The 15,506-nt window shown below is 45.3% G+C and overlaps 5 non-coding genes and 1 pseudogene across 5 annotated transcripts; all 6 read right to left on the bottom strand.

Annotated features, from left to right (window-relative positions):
- Positions 1-242: 242 nt before the first annotated feature.
- On the bottom strand, positions 243-433 carry LOC130312106 (U2 spliceosomal RNA). Its single transcript, XR_008860300.1, has one exon. It is a non-coding gene; the product is annotated as a U2 spliceosomal RNA (small nuclear RNA).
- A 2,099-nt stretch (positions 434-2,532) lies between these two features.
- LOC130312100 (U2 spliceosomal RNA) lies at positions 2,533-2,723 on the bottom strand. Its single transcript, XR_008860297.1, has one exon. It is a non-coding gene; the product is annotated as a U2 spliceosomal RNA (small nuclear RNA).
- Positions 2,724-4,832: 2,109 nt separating this feature from the next.
- Positions 4,833-5,025, bottom strand: LOC130312102 (U2 spliceosomal RNA). The gene has a single exon (XR_008860298.1). It is a non-coding gene; the product is annotated as a U2 spliceosomal RNA (small nuclear RNA).
- Positions 5,026-11,994: 6,969 nt separating this feature from the next.
- On the bottom strand, positions 11,995-12,185 carry LOC130312088 (U2 spliceosomal RNA). The gene has a single exon (XR_008860287.1). It is a non-coding gene; the product is annotated as a U2 spliceosomal RNA (small nuclear RNA).
- Positions 12,186-14,293: 2,108 nt separating this feature from the next.
- LOC130312094 (U2 spliceosomal RNA) lies at positions 14,294-14,479 on the bottom strand. The gene has a single exon (XR_008860294.1). It is a non-coding gene; the product is annotated as a U2 spliceosomal RNA (small nuclear RNA).
- Positions 14,480-15,171: 692 nt separating this feature from the next.
- LOC130312104 (U2 spliceosomal RNA) lies at positions 15,172-15,331 on the bottom strand (annotated as a pseudogene).
- Positions 15,332-15,506: the final 175 nt, after the last annotated feature.

Genomic DNA, 15,506 nt, shown 5'->3' with positions numbered 1-15,506 from the left:
GCACAGGTGTGCTGGCTACTCAAATGATCCAATTAAGGAGGCCATTTAGTCAGCAGCAGCAGAAGTCCTGTGCCTGGACGCTCCAACAGGGGCCAGACACAAGCAGAAGCAGCAGAAGCAGCAGCAGCACCACCTTTTGTTTTTTGGCTGCAGCAGCAGCAAGGCCCACAGGGCTGGCTAGCTGGCTAGCCAGCAAGCAGGTAGCAATGAAAGTAGGAATCTTTCTTTTTAACCCTGTAAGGGGGTGGTGCACTGTACCCGAAGATACTGCCATATCGGGTCAATGCATAGGGCGACGGAAGCAAGCTTCGAAATCGGCCCCCGTTCTCAAAAATCCATTTAATATATGGTCCCCAGATAGGGGACGTATCAGATATTAAACTGATAAGAACAGATACTACACTTGATCTTAGCCAAAAGGCCGAGAAGCGATAACCGTGAAAGGGGCGGGCCCAACAAGGTCCCCTTCATGGGCACTATCACTGCTTGCTGTCAGGGAGGCTGCCAGACAATTTTCCATGCACACTCTGGGCTGGGGGGCAGTCAACCACCAGTACACACAGCAGAACCTAAACCCATACCATTATTGCTAAGCAGCAAGACAGGGGCCCATTGCACTCCCACGGGGCCTTTTTAAATGCAATCCATAACCCGGATTTGCCAGGAACCCTTCTTACTCCTCCTACTTGCATGTGACACTGGGCTTAGGATCTGCATAGGAAACACACACACAAGCACACACCTACCTTTGTTGCCTGCAGATGCCTCCTTGGCTGTCCCCAAACGGTATCAAACCAACACCCACGGGAAGCTGTAAGCATAGAGGACATGCCTGCACCCCATTGGACTTACCTGTGTGGGTTAAATCCGGGTTATTTGACAACCTATGGCGGTGATGGTTCTGCTCAGGCAGAGCAGTGCTGATGCTCCTCATAAAGCTGTCGCTGCTGTGAAGGTTCTAGGTGACATCACAAATCCCTATGGTTACATACACAACAAAGCTGGGTTGTTGTTGTTTACACTCTGCAAGGCCTGTGGAAGTGAGTGACATCATAGCACTGTAGTTCTGAGGGTTCAAGATGGATGCAACAATCTCCTGTTGCTTCTATGAAGGCCGTAATAGACGACATCACCAAACAGCTCCATAGTCACATACACAGCAAAGGAGAGATGTTGTTTACACCTAGTGATGTCAGTGGTATTGAGTGACATCACAGCACAGTGCTAAGGCTCCTGGGCCTGGACACAGCAGCGGCTGCAATATCTCAACGGAGAATACGTTTATATCTATGTGTGTGTGTGCGCATATATATATATATATATATATATATATATATATATATATATATGTATATATATATATATATTTCTCCGCCGAAATCACTTTTAAACCCATTTCCACCTTTTTTTCCCTTCTCTTCCTCTTACTTTTTTTTCACGTTTTTTTACGTTTTTCTCCTTTTCGCCTCTTTTCTGGGCGTATTATTCTTCTTTTTCTTCTTTTTTTTCGTCTAATGCATACCCCATCAGTGCAGCAATGCTTATTCAATACCGCCAGCAGATGGAGACACTGGGGGATAATTTTCTAAGGATTTATACTGATTTTTCCTGTCTGAATTTGTCGCACAGAAAGTTGCAGGCCAAATATGTGTGACATTTCTGCGACTTTAGCTTCTAGAGCATTTTTACAACATTATACATAGGTGCTGAATACATAAAAAGCGACTGTTCAGCGACAGACAAGTCGCATCGGCTGAAAGTAGGCCAGAATGTCAGTCCATGTTGGAGCAGGTTTAGATACAGTCTAAAGCATAGATCTCAAAGTCTGTGCACAGAATTTAGCAAGGGCCTCGCACCTTCTGATGCATCAGGTAGGTGCACAATAGCATAGCCTAACCCTCTGTACTTTGGTCTATATTGATGCGGGACATAGACAGCCAGCTGATGACCAATCCATTAGTGCAATGGATGGCTGGAAGCATTTGTCTTTGCCTTTGCAATACCACAGAAGCAATGCATGGTCAATGTACAGCAATGACACACCTGTGTGAACAGCCAGGAGACCCCCCCCCCCCCCCATGTTATGTTACATAGTTACATAGTTAGTACGGTCGAAAAAAGACATATGTCCATCACGTTCAACCAGGGAATTAAGGGGTAGGGGTGTGGCGCGATATTGGGGAAGGGATGAGATTTTATATTTCTTCATAAGCATTAATCTTATTTTGTCAATTAGGAACATTCAGCACCCACCCGCTATCAAGGCAGCTGCCTATCATGTCATGCCCTACCTGCACAGGTGTGCTGGCTACTCAAATGATCCAATTAAGGAGGCCATTTAGTCAGCAGCAGCAGAAGTCCTGTGCCTGGACGCTCCAACAGGGGCCAGACACAAGCAGAAGCAGAAGCAGCAGAAGCACCACCTTTTGTTTTTTGGCTGCAGCAGCAGCAAGGCCCACAGGGCTGGCTAGCTGGCTAGCCAGCAAGCAGGTAGCAATGAAAGTAGGAATCTTTCTTTTTAACCCTGTAAGGGGGTGGTGCACTGTACCCGAAGATACTGCCATATCGGGTCAATGCATAGGGCGACGGAAGCAAGCTTCGAAATCGGCCCCCGTTCTCAAAAATCCATTTAATATATGGTCCCCAGATAGGGGACGTATCAGATATTAAACTGATAAGAACAGATACTACACTTGATCTTAGCCAAAAGGCCGAGAAGCGATAACCGTGAAAGGGGCGGGCCCAACAAGGTCCCCTTCATGGGCACTATCACTGCTTGCTGTCAGGGAGGCTGCCAGACAATTTTCCATGCACACTCTGGGCTGGGGGGCAGTCAACCACCAGTACACACAGCAGAACCTAAACCCATACCATTATTGCTAAGCAGCAAGACAGGGGCCCATTGCACTCCCACGGGGCCTTTTTAAATGCAATCCATAACCCGGATTTGCCAGGAACCCTTCTTACTCCTCCTACTTGCATGTGACACTGGGCTTAGGATCTGCATAGGAAACACACACACAAGCACACACCTACCTTTGTTGCCTGCAGATGCCTCCTTGGCTGTCCCCAAACGGTATCAAACCAACACCCACGGGAAGCTGTAAGCATAGAGGACATGCCTGCACCCCATTGGACTTACCTGTGTGGGTTAAATCCGGGTTATTTGACAACCTATGGCGGTGATGGTTCTGCTCAGGCAGAGCAGTGCTGATGCTCCTCATAAAGCTGTCGCTGCTGTGAAGGTTCTAGGTGACATCACAAATCCCTATGGTTACATACACAACAAAGCTGGGTTGTTGTTGTTTACACTCTGCAAGGCCTGTGGAAGTGAGTGACATCATAGCACTGTAGTTCTGAGGGTTCAAGATGGATGCAACAATCTCCTGTTGCTTCTATGAAGGCCGTAATAGACGACATCACCAAACAGCTCCATAGTCACATACACAGCAAAGGAGAGATGTTGTTTACACCTAGTGATGTCAGTGGTATTGAGTGACATCACAGCACAGTGCTAAGGCTCCTGGGCCTGGACACAGCAGCGGCTGCAATATCTCAACGGAGAATACGTTTATATCTATGTGTGTGTGTGCGCATATATATATATATATATATATATATATATATATATATATATATATATATATATGTATATATATATATATATTTCTCCGCCGAAATCACTTTTAAACCCATTTCCACCTTTTTTTCCCTTCTCTTCCTCTTACTTTTTTTTCACGTTTTTTTACGTTTTTCTCCTTTTCGCCTCTTTTCTGGGCGTATTATTCTTCTTTTTCTTCTTTTTTTTCGTCTAATGCATACCCCATCAGTGCAGCAATGCTTATTCAATACCGCCAGCAGATGGAGACACTGGGGGATAATTTTCTAAGGATTTATACTGATTTTTCCTGTCTGAATTTGTCGCACAGAAAGTTGCAGGCCAAATATGTGTGACATTTCTGCGACTTTAGCTTCTAGAGCATTTTTACAACATTATACATAGGTGCTGAATACATAAAAAGCGACTGTTCAGCGACAGACAAGTCGCATCGGCTGAAAGTAGGCCAGAATGTCAGTCCATGTTGGAGCAGGTTTAGATACAGTCTAAAGCATAGATCTCAAAGTCTGTGCACAGAATTTAGCAAGGGCCTCGCACCTTCTGATGCATCAGGTAGGTGCACAATAGCATAGCCTAACCCTCTGTACTTTGGTCTATATTGATGCGGGACATAGACAGCCAGCTGATGACCAATCCATTAGTGCAATGGATGGCTGGAAGCATTTGTCTTTGCCTTTGCAATACCACAGAAGCAATGCATGGTCAATGTACAGCAATGACACACCTGTGTGAACAGCCAGGAGACCCCCCCCCCCCCCCATGTTATGTTACATAGTTACATAGTTAGTACGGTCGAAAAAAGACATATGTCCATCACGTTCAACCAGGGAATTAAGGGGTAGGGGTGTGGCGCGATATTGGGGAAGGGATGAGATTTTATATTTCTTCATAAGCATTAATCTTATTTTGTCAATTAGGAACATTCAGCACCCACCCGCTATCAAGGCAGCTGCCTATCATGTCATGCCCTACCTGCACAGGTGTGCTGGCTACTCAAATGATCCAATTAAGGAGGCCATTTAGTCAGCAGCAGCAGAAGTCCTGTGCCTGGACGCTCCAACAGGGGCCAGACACAAGCAGAAGCAGAAGCAGCAGAAGCACCACCTTTTGTTTTTTGGCTGCAGCAGCAGCAAGGCCCACAGGGCTGGCTAGCTGGCTAGCCAGCAAGCAGGTAGCAATGAAAGTAGGAATCTTTCTTTTTAACCCTGTAAGGGGGTGGTGCACTGTACCCGAAGATACTGCCATATCGGGTCAATGCATAGGGCGACGGAAGCAAGCTTCGAAATCGGCCCCCGTTCTCAAAAATCCATTTAATATATGGTCCCCAGATAGGGGACGTATCAGATATTAAACTGATAAGAACAGATTTTTTTTTTTTTTTTTTTTTTTTTTTTTTAATAAACCTTCAGGTTTAGACTAAACACCACTTAGATAACGCGTCATTTTTGACTCATGGTGAAGTCTAACTCATCATTAGGTCATTCTTTATTTGTTCAAAGCAAATTCAAAACAAATTCAAATACCATCACCATTACACCCTTACAACATGTCTCCACTTCAAAAATTTCCATATCCCCTCTGCATCTATTTCACCTAATTTCTTTTTATCATGTAAATAAACGGTGTACAACCTATCCAGAATCATTCTTAAACTTCCTTCCACAGTCACATCTTTTCTCTTAAACACATATAAATTTCTAACATCCCACAAGACTTCCTTCACAATCGCCAACAACACAAACAACACTCTTTCATTCTTTCTTCCAATCATACTAAGACCAAACATCACAACCTCATATGACAACCTATTTATCCCAGTCAACTCCTTACACAACGGACCTATCCCTCTCCATACATTCTGAGCCATGTCACAATTCCAAATCACATGCATCACACTTTCAACCCCACTACAATCTTCCCTCGGACATATTTCACTCCTTCCAATACCTCTATTCCTTTGGAACTCTCTTACTGGTAAGGCTCCATGCAAACACTGCCATCCTATCTCTCTCTGTCTATTTGATATTCCATCTGTCATTAAACTCTTCCACACCTTAGACACATCCTGGCCTCTTACCATATTAATCGGACACTCCACCTCACTTGCGGCGACATACCCAAACACATTCTTCTTACTTTCAAACAACTCCTTTCTCACACCAATCAACCTATAACTCTCCAAAAACTTTTCCACATACAAATACCAACTCGGGCACACAAAAGCATAAGGCACTCTCAAATCTCTCTCCAGCCAACCTAATTTGCATAACACACGCCCACCTAAATATCTCAACATACATGCAAAATTCTTTTCTCCTCTCATCATCCTTCTAACCGCAAACACCACATTCACCCCCAAATACACATCTAGATTTGGAAATCCCATTCCACCCTTACTACCATCCTTCATCACAACTTCTCTCCTCACTCTTTCCACTTTTGTACCCCAAAAAAACACAAACAAAATTCTTTTTAACTTCCTTAAAACCATATAACTTGGCGGAAACACTATTGCCACATACAATAAAATAGGCAATATTACACTTTTCACAACCAGCACTTTCCCAACCATAGACAAATCTCTCAACCTCCAAAGACTCAATTTTTTGGACACTCTCTTCTCTACATCATCCCAACTTTCTCTCCCATCCAATCTTTCATCCATTTTAACACCTAAAACCTGAATACCACCTTCAATATTCTTCATACCCACATCCTCACTTCCTTGCATACTACCAAAACATTTATACTCACTTTTGTCCCAATTCACCTTAAACCCAGACGCTCCACAAAACAATCCAACTAGTAACTTTGCCCTTCTCATAACAGCCACAGACTCTCCCAAAATACACACATCATCCATGTAGGCCAAAACTTTGACTTCTCTCCCACCACTCCCTGGAATTTTTAACCCTCTAACACACTTATCCCGCCGCAACATCTCTAATAATGGCTCCATAGCACATATAAAAGCCATAGGGGACAACGGACAACCCTGCCTTACACCAGAACATACTTTCACCTTCTCAGACATCCAACCATTTATCAAAACCTTACTATATACTCCATCATACAGCATCCTTACAACATTTACAAAATCACCCGGGAATCCCATTCTCACTAATACTCTAAACAAAAACCTATGTGACAGACGATCAAACGCCTTTTCAAAATCTATCGACATCACTCTAACCTCCTGTTTCCTACTCATACTATCCCATAACAAATCTCTCAACAAACACAAATTTTCATTTATTCTTCTCCCAGGCACTCCACACACTTGTTCTTCTCCAATCACCTGCTCAACCACATCTCTCATCCTATTTGTAATTATTTTAGCAAACACCTTATAATCTACATTCAACAAAGTTATCGGCCTCCAATTCCTCACATCATTCACATCACCTTTCTTATAAATCAACACAACCACTCCACTCTTCATACTTTCCACCATTCTCTCATTCCTCCACATATACCTATACACTTCCACCAAATCATCCTTCACAACATCCCAAATCCAAGCATAAAATTCAACAGGCAACCCATCCTCTCCAGGCGTTTTATTTCTTGACATACTATCCACAGTCCTCTTCACTTCCTCCTCTCCAATCTCTCTCATCAGAGTCCCATATTCACTACCATCCACCCTCTTATCAAGCACTCTCAACACTTCATCCTGCAAGTCCTCTTCACAATCTTTTACCGCATACAACTCTTCATAAAAATTTTTAACCACTCCCAATACAGCTTTACCTTTAACCAGACAGCCATCATCATCATACACTCTTACCATATCCTCTCTCTTCCCAATAGCTTTTTTAAAGAAATATCTCGAACATTTCTCATCTTTCTCTAACTTATCAAGTTTTGCTTGATACATCAACTCTTTACCTTTCTCATTCAACCAATTTTTTAGATCACTCTTCACAACCTCAATCTGCTCACCCACACTCCAGCCATACTTCTTTAACTTATTGAGAAACACCAATCTTTTATTCAGCCATTCATACTTCTTCTTCCTCCCAGCATTCCGCTTATATCCCTCTCTTTTAAAGAAAACTTTTGTTTGACCCTTAACCCATTCCCACCAACACAATATATCAGGAAAATCATTCTTTTTCTTACACCAACCCCTATACTTATTAACATATCTATCATACACTCCTTCCACTTCCAACAATTTAACATTTAATTTCCATACACCCCTCCCACTCACACAATCTGCATCCAATACTAACTCACAACACACATACTCATGATCTGAATATCCTACTTTTTCTTGCATATAATTCTTACATAACACACCCTTAGACACAAAACACATATCAAGTCTGGAACTATGACTTCCACTATCAGAATAATATGTATCTAACAAAGGACACACTCCACACGCTTCAGCCACATCCTTTAACTTAAAGTCACACACCATACTTTTAAGAATATTCCCAGATACATCCACATTCCCCTTAATTTCACAGTTGAAATCCCCCACCCACACCAAAGGTATTTTACCCGGCAGAAACCTCTTAATTACCTCCAACAACCCCACCCGCTCCTCCCTCCTTACCGGCGCATACACATTTATCAACCTAAATTTAACCCCCTGCACCTTAACCTCCACCATGATACACCTCCCCTCCTCTATTACCGCATAACTACAAACTTCAAACTTAAAGCTCTTAAAAAGCACCCCTACCCCATCATTCCTATTATGCCCAGACACCGACCAAACAGCAGGACCATAAGCCCATTCTCCCTTCCCCGGAATATCATTTAGCCCACATTCCTGCAAACAAATAATGTCCGCTTTTTTCCCTGCCAAGTCCTCCAAAATTACTGTCCTTCTGACTTTACTTCTAAAGACTCTAACGTTTATAGAACCGACTAAAAAAGACATACCACCATCTTAACAACCCTAAGGAAGAATTTGACAGAAAAGAAGAAAGTTATTTAGGTAGCTTTCCTCAGCGGTGTGGGAGAAGCTTCTCCCGCAGAGCACGCATCCATGTCGCTCTCAGATAGCGGTTGATACCGATTGTCCGTAGCCACCAGCGTCGACTCCATCTGTCCACCAGAAAGCTTCCTGGCCGTCTTCTTGGGGGGACGAAAAAGATCAAAGTCATCCTCTCTCTCTCTATGTCTCTCCTCACGGTCTTCACCCTCAGAAGAAGACCACTCTTCAATTTGCGGCGACTCCTCAGCCGGGGGACTGGGAGCATCCTCAATCTCCCCTTCTTCCACTTGCACCGCCATTTGCTCCTCCTCCACCACCACTTGCTCCTCCACCACCTTCACTTGCTCCTCTACCACCACAGGACTCTGTACCTCTCCAATAATAACGCTCTCTCTTGCAGGAACCACTGCAGCCGCAGCTGCAGCTGCCCTCCTCCTCTCCACCATTTCCTCTTCCATTCTCCTCTCCTCCTCCCTCCTCTTCAACACTGGACAGTTCTTGTACACATGGCCAGCTTCCCCACATAGGTCACAGGTCCTCGGGTGTGGACATGCACCCGCCTCATGCCCCGGTTGCTTACAGTTCCTGCATTTCTTACTGCCAGGGCAGGCCTCCTTCACATGTCCAAACAATAGACAATTTCTACAGAAAGATGGCTGTCCGTAGTAATAGAGATAACCTCTGAAACCAGCAATGGTAAAGTTCGCCGGAGGGTGCTTAACGCCTCCAATGCAATCTCCATCAAGCCGCAACTTCACAAAGAACTTATACGTGCCATTAAATACACCAATGCTGCTTGTCTGCTTAGTACCACCAGCAATAGACTCACAATAGATGCTCAAGAAGTTCTTAATCATAGAGACATCAACAAACGGATTGTACATGTGGATAAACAAAGTCTTTGTCCCCATTTCAAAAAGGGGATAAAAGGACACATCCCGCAAAACCTCACTTCCACTGTTCCGTTTTAAGCACTCATAAAAGTTCTGGCAGTCAGCATCATATAAGAAGGACACGTCATAAATACCTTGGCGCTTGTTCTCCTGGACACAAAAGAGGTCGCTCAAGGAAAATCCTGCCAGTCGCTCCACAATGGTATGGCCGATGTATTCAATGCTGTTTCTTAGACGATCCGTGGTTAGCACCTTGATGCGTACGGTCTTCTCCACTGCAGACATGTTGGATCCAGCCATCTTTCCAAATCTGTCGGTAACGAGTACCACAGTCTTGATCACCTACGCAGCTAGTCGCGGCGCAGTTCACTCGCACCCTCAGCGCCGATCGAGGCAATAAACCCCGATCTTAGCCAAAAGGCCGAGAAGCGATAACCGTGAAAGGGGCGGGCCCAACAAGGTCCCCTTCATGGGCACTATCACTGCTTGCTGTCAGGGAGGCTGCCAGACAATTTTCCATGCACACTCTGGGCTGGGGGGCAGTCAACCACCAGTACACACAGCAGAACCTAAACCCATACCATTATTGCTAAGCAGCAAGACAGGGGCCCATTGCACTCCCACGGGGCCTTTTTAAATGCAATCCATAACCCGGATTTGCCAGGAACCCTTCTTACTCCTCCTACTTGCATGTGACACTGGGCTTAGGATCTGCATAGGAAACACACACACAAGCACACACCTACCTTTGTTGCCTGCAGATGCCTCCTTGGCTGTCCCCAAACGGTATCAAACCAACACCCACGGGAAGCTGTAAGCATAGAGGACATGCCTGCACCCCATTGGACTTACCTGTGTGGGTTAAATCCGGGTTATTTGACAACCTATGGCGGTGATGGTTCTGCTCAGGCAGAGCAGTGCTGATGCTCCTCATAAAGCTGTCGCTGCTGTGAAGGTTCTAGGTGACATCACAAATCCCTTTGGTTACATACACAACAAAGCTGGGTTGTTGTTGTTTACACTCTGCAAGGCCTGTGGAAGTGAGTGACATCATAGCACTGTAGTTCTGAGGGTTCAAGATGGATGCAACAATCTCCTGTTGCTTCTATGAAGGCCGTAATAGACGACATCACCAAACAGCTCCATAGTCACATACACAGCAAAGGAGAGATGTTGTTTACACCTAGTGATGTCAGTGGTATTGAGTGACATCACAGCACAGTGCTAAGGCTCCTGGGCCTGGACACAGCAGCGGCTGCAATATCTCAACGGAGAATACGTTTATATCTATGTGTGTGTGTGCGCATATATATATATATATATATATATATATATATATATATATATATTTCTCCGCCGAAATCACTTTTAAACCCATTTCCACCTTTTTTTCCCTTCTCTTCCTCTTACTTTTTTTTCACGTTTTTTTACGTTTTTCTCCTTTTCGCCTCTTTTCTGGGCGTATTATTCTTCTTTTTCTTCTTTTTTTTCGTCTAATGCATACCCCATCAGTGCAGCAATGCTTATTCAATACCGCCAGCAGATGGAGACACTGGGGGATAATTTTCTAAGGATTTATACTGATTTTTCCTGTCTGAATTTGTCGCACAGAAAGTTGCAGGCCAAATATGTGTGACATTTCTGCGACTTTAGCTTCTAGAGCATTTTTACAACATTATACATAGGTGCTGAATACATAAAAAGCGACTGTTCAGCGACAGACAAGTCGCATCGGCTGAAAGTAGGCCAGAATGTCAGTCCATGTTGGAGCAGGTTTAGATACAGTCTAAAGCATAGATCTCAAAGTCTGTGCACAGAATTTAGCAAGGGCCTCGCACCTTCTGATGCATCAGGTAGGTGCACAATAGCATAGCCTAACCCTCTGTACTTTGGTCTATATTGATGCGGGACATAGACAGCCAGCTGATGACCAATCCATTAGTGCAATGGATGGCTGGAAGCATTTGTCTTTGCCTTTGCAATACCACAGAAGCAATGCATGGTCAATGTACAGCAATGACACACCTGTGTGAACAGCCAGGAGACCCCCCCCCCCCCCCCCCCCATGTTATGTTACATAGTTACATAGTTAGTACGGTCGAAAAAAGACATATGTCCATCACGTTCAACCAGGGAATTAAGGGGTAGGGGTGTGGCGCGATATTGGGGAAGGGATGAGATTTTATATTTCTTCATAAGCATTAATCTTATTTTGTCAATTAGGAACATTCAGCACCCACCCGCTATCAAGGCAGCTGCCTATCATGTCATGCCCTACCTGCACAGGTGTGCTGGCTACTCAAATGATCCAATTAAGGAGGCCATTTAGTCAGCAGCAGCAGAAGTCCTGTGCCTGGACGCTCCAACAGGGGCCAGACACAAGCAGAAGCAGAAGCAGCAGAAGCAGCAGCAGCACCACCTTTTGTTTTTTGGCTGCAGCAGCAGCAAGGCCCACAGGGCTGGCTAGCTGGCTAGCCAGCAAGCAGGTAGCAATGAAAGTAGGAATCTTTCTTTTTAACCCTGTAAGGGGGTGGTGCACTGTACCCGAAGATACTGCCATATCGGGTCAATGCATAGGGCGACGGAAGCAAGCTTCGAAATCGGCCCCCGTTCTCAAAAATCCATTTAATATATGGTCCCCAGATAGGGGACGTATCAGATATTAAACTGATAAGAACAGATACTACACTTGATCTTAGCCAAAAGGCCGAGAAGCGATAACCGTGAAAGGGGCGGGCCCAACAAGGTCCCCTTCATGGGCACTATCACTGCTTGCTGTCAGGGAGGCTGCCAGACAATTTTCCATGCACACTCTGGGCTGGGGGGCAGTCAACCACCAGTACACACAGCAGAACCTAAACCCATACCATTATTGCTAAGCAGCAAGACAGGGGCCCATTGCACTCCCACGGGGCCTTTTTAAATGCAATCCATAACCCGGATTTGCCAGGAACCCTTCTTACTCCTCCTACTTGCATGTGACACTGGGCTTAGGATCTGCATAGGAAACACACACACAAGCACACACCTACCTTTGTTGCCTGCAGATGCCTTCTTGGCTGTCCCCAAACGGTATCAAACCAACACCCACGGGAAGCTGTAAGCATAGAGGACATGCCTGCACCCCATTGGACTTACCTGTGTGGGTTAAATCCGGGTTATTTGACAACCTATGGCGGTGATGGTTCTGCTCAGGCAGAGCAGTGCTGATGCTCCTCATAAAGCTGTCGCTGCTGTGAAGGTTCTAGGTGACATCACAAATCCCTTTGGTTACATACACAACAAAGCTGGGTTGTTGTTGTTTACACTCTGCAAGGCCTGTGGAAGTGAGTGACATCATAGCACTGTAGTTCTGAGGGTTCAAGATGGATGCAACAATCTCCTGTTGCTTCTATGAAGGCCGTAATAGACGACATCACCAAACAGCTCCATAGTCACATACACAGCAAAGGAGAGATGTTGTTTACACCTAGTGATGTCAGTGGTATTGAGTGACATCACAGCACAGTGCTAAGGCTCCTGGGCCTGGACACAGCAGCGGCTGCAATATCTCAACGGAGAATACGTTTATATCTATGTGTGTGTGTGCGCATATATATTATATATATATATATATATATATATATATATATATATATATATATATTTCTCCGCCGAAATCACTTTTAAACCCATTTCCACCTTTTTTTCCCTTCTCTTCCTCTTACTTTTTTTTCACGTTTTTTTACGTTTTTCTCCTTTTCGCCTCTTTTCTGGGCGTATTATTCTTCTTTTTCTTCTTTTTTTTCGTCTAATGCATACCCCATCAGTGCAGCAATGCTTATTCAATACCGCCAGCAGATGGAGACACTGGGGGATAATTTTCTAAGGATTTATACTGATTTTTCCTGTCTGAATTTGTCGCACAGAAAGTTGCAGGCCAAATATGTGTGACATTTCTGCGACTTTAGCTTCTAGAGCATTTTTACAACATTATACATAGGTGCTGAATACATAAAAAGCGACTGTTCAGCGACAGACAAGTCGCATCGGCTGAAAGTAGGCCAGAATGTCAGTCCATGTTGGAGCAGGTTTAGATACAGTCTAAAGCATAGATCTCAAAGTCTGTGCACAGAATTTAGCAAGGGCCTCGCACCTTCTGATGCATCAGGTAGGTGCACAATAGCATAGCCTAACCCTCTGTACTTTGGTCTATATTGATGCGGGACATAGACAGCCAGCTGATGACCAATCCATTAGTGCAATGGATGGCTGGAAGCATTTGTCTTTGCCTTTGCAATACCACAGAAGCAATGCATGGTCAATGTACAGCAATGACACACCTGTGTGAACAGCCAGGAGACCCCCCCCCCCCCCCCCCCCCCATGTTATGTTACATAGTTACATAGTTAGTACGGTCGAAAAAAGACATATGTCCATCACGTTCAACCAGGGAATTAAGGGGTAGGGGTGTGGCGCGATATTGGGGAAGGGATGAGATTTTATATTTCTTCATAAGCATTAATCTTATTTTGTCAATTAGGAACATTCAGCACCCACCCGCTATCAAGGCAGCTGCCTATCATGTCATGCCCTACCTGCACAGGTGTGCTGGCTACTCAAATGATCCAATTAAGGAGGCCATTTAGTCAGCAGCAGCAGAAGTCCTGTGCCTGGACGCTCCAACAGGGGCCAGACACAAGCAGAAGCAGAAGCAGCAGAAGCAGCAGCAGCACCACCTTTTGTTTTTTGGCTGCAGCAGCAGCAAGGCCCACAGGGCTGGCTAGCTGGCTAGCCAGCAAGCAGGTAGCAATGAAAGTAGGAATCTTTCTTTTTAACCCTGTAAGGGGGTGGTGCACTGTACCCGAAGATACTGCCATATCGGGTCAATGCATAGGGCGACGGAAGCAAGCTTCGAAATCGGCCCCCGTTCTCAAAAATCCATTTAATATATGGTCCCCAGATAGGGGACGTATCAGATATTAAACTGATAAGAACAGATACTTTTTTTTTTGTTTTTTATCTAAAGCCGAGGAACGTGCTTTCGATTCACCCAAAGTGCAAGAAAAAGTGCAAACGTGTTACACTAAAAAAACGTGCACAAAGGATGCGGTCTATCGCAAGCCCTTCTCCGATAGGAGAGAGGCCCCCCAACAAACCTTACCCTTCGCCTCCGGACCAAAAGGTACCTGCGAGGTTCCAGGTTCGATGTCCCTTTTCGCCGAAGCTACTAGGAGACCACAAATGCTCCCGGCATCCCCCTTGGCGTTAGCCAAGGTATCTGCCCGCAGAGCCGATTACGGTAGGTACCCTGCGAAGCAGGAGTACCCGGGGTGTTTGCAGGGAGGTGCGGAACCTAATGGCCACACACACCTCCCCTAGACCGCCAGGAGGGACACCCAGAAGGGCTACCGCATCCTGACAAATCCTGTGAACACACAACACGCAAAAAGTGACACAGTGAGACAAAAAATAAATAAATAAGTGAATGTGTGCAGATATACTGCCCGGACATCCGGCCGGATCTATAAAAATTTCTCTGATCCTAGCCAGAAGGCCGGGAATCAAGAGGTGAGTGCCACAAGGTGAAGAGATTATGGTGCCCGTGCTTCAACTCAGTGAGCCTATTCTCCCAGTGAGTTTCGGCACCTCGGGGTCACCACTCCCCGAGGCACAAAAGTACCTCGGCTCTAGACCCTCTCAGCCTCATGGCGAGACCCGGAGGGAACAGGTCACATCGGGGCAGCCGTCGAGCTGATTCCTCAGAACCAGCCCCGGAAAGCCCTGGTACACCTGCATCCTCCATGCAGCACCCATCCCCACCAGCATGAAAACTGATAAGAACAGATACTACACTTGATCTTAGCCAAAAGGCCGAGAAGCGATAACCGTGAAAGGGGCGGGCCCAACAAGGTCCCCTTCATGGGCACTATCACTGCTTGCTGTCAGGGAGGCTGCCAGACAATTTTCCATGCACACTCTGGGCTGGGGGGCAGTCAACCACCAGTACACACAGCAGAACCTAAACCCATACCATTATTGCTAAGCAGCAAGACAGGGG

This window comes from Hyla sarda, unplaced genomic scaffold, assembly GCF_029499605.1.
Source record: "Hyla sarda isolate aHylSar1 unplaced genomic scaffold, aHylSar1.hap1 scaffold_1702, whole genome shotgun sequence".
NCBI lineage: Eukaryota > Metazoa > Chordata > Amphibia > Anura > Hylidae > Hyla > Hyla sarda.
Note: the sequence above shows the minus strand (reverse complement) of the source record. Positions and strands in the feature narration are given on the sequence as shown.